Source organism: Pygoscelis adeliae, unplaced genomic scaffold, assembly GCF_000699105.1.
Source record: "Pygoscelis adeliae isolate BGI_AS28 unplaced genomic scaffold, ASM69910v1 Scaffold71, whole genome shotgun sequence".
In the NCBI taxonomy this organism is placed as follows: domain Eukaryota; kingdom Metazoa; phylum Chordata; class Aves; order Sphenisciformes; family Spheniscidae; genus Pygoscelis; species Pygoscelis adeliae.
The window spans coordinates 374,777-380,740 of record NW_008824356.1 but is presented as its reverse complement, the minus strand read 5'-3'; positions in this window follow the sequence as shown (position 1 = coordinate 380,740).

Sequence of the window (5,964 nt, the reverse complement as noted above, 5' to 3'; positions counted from 1 at the left end):
GAACTGGGCTACACCAGCAGGAACGTACCAAGCAGGTAGAGGGAAATAATTATTCCTCTCTATTCAGCACTTATGCAACTGCATCTGGAATACTGTGTCCAGTTTTGGGTTCTCCAGTACAAGAAATACAGTGGCGTACTGAAATGAGTGCAATGGATGGCCAACAAGATAACAGGGGATATGCAGTACTTGATTGATGAGTAGAGGCTGAGGGAAATGCATTGTTCAGCTTGGAGAGATGGTCAAACATTAGAACAAGTTACCCAAAGCAGACCATGCCTGGAACATGGGGTTGACCTAGATGACCTCCGGATGTGCCTTCCAAACAAAATTATTTAATTATTTAATTATTCTGTTTTTTCTTTTCGGAGGACAATGGCTTTCCTGGCTCTTTACATACTACTGGGTGTGTGTAGAATTTAGTATTCATGATCCTGGTTTATTTTACCTTCCAAACACAAAACAGTAATTTATTTCTTTATTTCTTTTATTCCTAGTCTTTGTTTGTAATCATATCAGTTATGTTTTTATTCAGTTTCTGGCTTTTTCAATTGTTGTCCAGATTTCAGGTATATTATAGTTTTCTGTTAGTTCCTGTAACATTGAATTCTAAGTAGCAGGCTTGCTTATTGATTAAATTCCCTGAAACTTCACATTATAATACCATTTCTCCATGCCTAATCAGTCTGAAACTGTTTATGTATTTGGGATAAGATTTTACATTAATGTTGTTTGTCTTGGGATATTTGTTTTGTTTTATTTTTAAATTTCAGCCAGAACAGTAGAGCTACTTATAAGAAAAAGGTTAAAGAAAAATCCACATCTGTTATATGTAACTGTTGTATTTTAGAGCTCCTCATTTAGGCAATGGCATTTGTTGAGTAATGCTCCTTCTGCTGCCCCTACAAAAATCTGCCCAAATGTGACACTGTTATATAAGACCTAAATAAACTTGCATGTTGACTGGAATGTTATTAGAACTAAATTTCTAATATTTTACAATTGATGTTCACGGAACACGCACCATATTGGGAACATGCTGTAGAACTTTTGCTGTAATTGCTATTACTAATTGCTTAACGGAGGAATGGGGCTAAGCTCTGGTGCAATATAGATATTATTTTATTCGTGCTTCAGTGAATTACCTAAACTACATGGATGAGAAAGATGTAGAGATAAAGGTCAAAGTACTGGATAAAAATCCTGGGGAGCTGGTGCTAAAGAGGTTTAAAACAGGTAGGGGAAGGGAAAGTGACTAAATAAGGACACTGAGGTTAGAATTTATAAAGATGGTTAAGAATTATACTATTCAGACAGTGAACAAAAACTGAGAATAAAGAATAATATAATAAAGTACAGTACAGTATATAATATCATTATAACAGCATAATATAATGGCCTAGGAACTGGAGAGCAGGGAAGGAGTAAGGTCTGGGGGATGCAGGCAGACATATAAAGTAAATACCATTTTCAGAGTGTGCAATGAAAACCAATATTACTCTGCTATGAAATACTGATGAAATTCACAAGTTAACTATGTCTTGTGTGCCATCAGTCCTTACAGAGTATGACAGTATTTCAGTTACTTCAGTGGCTTAAGTAGCCAAGAACTTTGCAGGGGATCTCAAATTTGAGATTCAGCTTGATTCCTGGAGGTCTGATTTGCCTGAATGATAAGCACTTACATTTGCAATAGAAGTAGTTGTACTATAAACGTATAAATTATTCTATATATGAGAATTGAAGATGGGTTTCTCAGATTTGGGACTCAGTTGAAAAGATACACTTTCCTTTACTGTCTGCCTGTCTCAATTTCCCACCTGTAAAATGAAGGGTTCATCCTCATTGTCATAAGGACCAAATGAATATAAATTAACAGTTGCACGAAATAGCCAAAGAGCACAGTAATGAATGCCACAGAAAAGATGTTAAAGAATTCTGTCTTCTAAGTAAAGTTTGAATAACGCACAGTAAAAAAGGCATAGGACCACACATTGAACAATGAGCAGAAAACAAAACTGAATAAATGCTCATTAAGAAGTATTGTCCATCCTCTGCAGGGAATGTGACAAGGGTCCTGTGAAAACCCGTGTTTGTGATGCTTTAATTAAGCAAAGTATTACAATTGCATGCGAGGGGCATGATGATGAATTAAGTTTCTGCAGGCACCTTTAAATCAGCCATATTGAATGTTTTGACCACCTGATTTTGAATCTTCATATATTTTAAAATATTTTTATAGTTTAACATAAAGGGGTATTCATTTACAAGACAATATCTGATGGAAAGTTGCCTTAAATAGCAGGGTTCTATTTCAACTTAAAATACATGTTCTGTATAATTGTAAACATGTTCTGTCATTTCTATACTGTTAGATTAGGTAAGATTGGCAAGCATTGGTACTAAAAGATCTTTTTTTCTAAAGTCTCTGTGTTTTAGAAAACCACACACTCTGTGGCTGCTTCCAGCTTAATTTCCTGAACATCTATTGCAACTCATCTTTGTGCCCTCTTTTAAGCTGTCAACACATGTGATACCTGACCTACTTTTGGGAACTTTCCATGACACGGAACCCTTCAAGTCCCACAAAATAATTAAAAGCTCCAACTCTAATATAACCACAAAACCAAAAGAAATGCCAATAAAAGAGATTAGTCTCAGCTCTTCTTGCTTCGAAACAGAGCTGCAGACAGGGGCAAGAAATAGCAATGGTCTGCACAAAACCATCTGTTCAGCATTCACATTACTTGACATTTATAATGTGTACACTACTGCAGATGCACTGACCTGGAGGTTTGTGTATAGCACGGGGATGTGAAAAGAAAGAAAAATCTCTACCTAGAAGCAATTATAAGGCAACTGGAGTATTATATGCAATACTAGCTGCTTACTTGTATTGTTAACACAATGACTAGAACGTGATAATTTAGCAGTACTTAAAACTTATAATGGGGAAAATGACTCATCTACATATTCCAGTGATATTAGTGCTATTACTGTTTGTATATAGAGGAAAGATATTTAAAATAATTTCTGAATAACAGATCTTTGATTTCAATAAATTCCAGATGCTCCAGATGTTAGTTATTGTTTAATTTGCACAAATATGCTTGTTTAATCTTGAATCTATTCTCTGACAGTTTGTACAATTATTCTTTCTAAAACTTATGCCGTAAACAGGTATTTGATCCACTAATGACCTGAATAAATAATTTGAAATCCAGAAGATCAAATATTTACACTTTTAATTTTGACTGGACAAAACAGTTATGTTTTGTGAGTTATGTGATGACTGTGATCACTTAGTATGATTCATAAAAGGACTGATCGCGTGTTTGAAAGGATTGAAGGTATATTTGAATAAAGAACAATCACTGTTATGTGGTAAGATACCTTTTTAAAAATAAAGGCATATTAACTCTACAAAGTCCACCTTTAACTCAGAAAATAACACCCTAATGAATAAATGCATCAAAATTGGGCTGTATGGGATTTCTTGCAATCTCCTGTCAAGCATCTGTTACTAGCCATTACAGGAAACAGGATACTGAACCAGATGGACCATCAGTCTGTTTTGAGGGAATTCATATCTGATACGATACCAAAACTTAAAGTAAGTACACCAGCACAAATTTGCTCAGAAGGCCCAAATGCATACAGCAAAAAAATAATTAAATCAAAGTTAAGTACATAAGTATATACCCATCAAGAAGAGAAAGAAGGCAGAGGGACAATTCTAAAGACAACCAGAAAATGAGAAACAAAAACTTGCAAAAAGAAATTTTTAAATGAACAAAAAATGCAGAAAGTAGCTTTTATTCTCACTCTGCTGGTTGGCAGATTAATTATACCTCTATTACAAAAGGAAGACCAAAAAAATAATTCCTTAAAAATGCTTTTTCTAAAGAGATAACAGCCCAGATTAAAATGTAACTTTTGTTTTCACAGTCTTGTAACGTTTCTGAGAAAAATTCTGCAGAATTGAGCTTTACTCATGTTAGCTATGGTCTCCATGTAGATCTTAAAGTGAGATCTTGCTCATATGAGGCCCAAGTTATTGAGCTTATTGTAAGACTGTTATCTTAAAACATGGGATTTATAAAAAAAAAAGTAGAAAAGTGCATATTACTTTGAAGACAAACTGCAGTGTCAAACAAATTGGAATGTTAGGGTCCTAAGTGCATGCCTCCCCTTTGAGGAGTTCATCTTTCTGCACTCAGGGCTAGCTTGCTGATAAAAGACGTTATGAAGAAACAGCTGGAAGGAGCCTCTGATGAGGATCTCCCCAAAAGACTTCTAAGAAGCCTCAGCAGGGCCCTCTGCTTTTAAGCTGAAGCTCTTACTGTTGGTTCCTGCTCAAGCTACACTGCAGTGGGGCTGCAGCTGTGCCTATGCCTATACCTATACCCAGCCAGGTACAGCATTAATCCAAACCCTAACCCTGACCTGTGGTCTGACTTCCTGGCTTGACCTCTGAGTTCTGTGGACTTGGCTGGAGACACTGACCCTGTGTCTGACCCACGTCACAGTCTTTGGACCTGACCACGTCCCTGACGTGCTGATTCAGCTTTCCAGCTTGACCTTGGGCCTGCCTCATCACCAAGAACTTGACTAGTGATTTGGACTCTTGGCTGCAACTGATTCCTCTCACTGGACCTGCTCCGCTCACCTTGTTTGGGTGCTGTGGGACCCTTGTCAGTAAGACCTCTGCCTGCCTTGTTATCATGCTCAGCTTCTGCTCTTGCTGCTCCCTGATATGGACTTTCCTGGCTACTGACAATTTCATGCAACAAATGTGTTAATCGAATCTGGAGAAAGGAGACCAATGCTAAATATAACTGAAGCCTGATCAGCATTTGCCTGGAATGGACAGAATCTCCTTGACAACTGGACACAGAAGAAAGTCTAATCTATAAACAATATCTTTTTATATACATACGGGGCCTCTTTGGCAGGCGCACCAGAGCTTACTCCATCCACAGTGCTCTAGCCAGATGTGAGCCTGTTGCTAGCAGAAGCCATACACCCACATTGACTCCAGCTTATTTTTAACCCAATAAGCTCAGATTGAAAACAAAGTGTATTTTCTTCAGCACTGTGTTATGCTAAGTCATCCAGGCTCATAGTAGAGTAGAGCAAACTTTGGTCTGTCTGCAAAACATATGTAAACATACTAATAAAAAAGTCTTAAACTGCAGGCTTAAATCTGATGAAGTAGACAAAAATACAGTTACAAATTCTACAGAGACTTTATTCTCTGCCCATAGCATTAGCCTTGACTTGCTTGTCTTCAGCTTCAGCTACATGTTCTGTTTTGTCTGAACATTGGATCACAGTGGGGTCAAGGAGTATGCATGATGTGGTGGTGGGCAAGTAGAGGTGTATATTATTTTCGTGTCAATCTTGTACCTACTGCCTACACCACTGTGTTGGCAGGTGTCCTGGTTTTGGCTGGGATAGAGTTAATTTTCTTCCTAGTAGCTGGTACAGTGCTGTGTTTTGGATTTAGCATGAGAATAATGTTGATAACACACCGATGTTTTAGTTGTTGCTGAGCAGTGCTTACACTCGTCAAGGACTTCTCAGCTTCTCATGCCCTGCCAGCGAGAAGCTGGGAGGGGGCACAGCCAGGACAGCTGACCCAAACTGGCCAAAGGGACATTCCATACCATGTGACATCATGCTCAGTATATAAACTGGGGGGAGTTGGCCAGGGGGTGGTGACCGCTGCTCAGGAACTGGCTGGGCATCGGTCAGTGGGTGGTGAGCTATTGCATTGTGCATCACTTGCTTTGTATATTCTTTTATTATTATTATTATTATTATTCTTTTTTTTTCTGTCCTTTCCTTATCTGTCCTATTAAACTGTCTTTATCTCAACCCACGAATTTTACTTTTTTTTTCCCCAATTCTCTCCCCCATCCCACTGGTGGGGGGGGGGGGGGGGGGGGGGGGGAGAGCGGG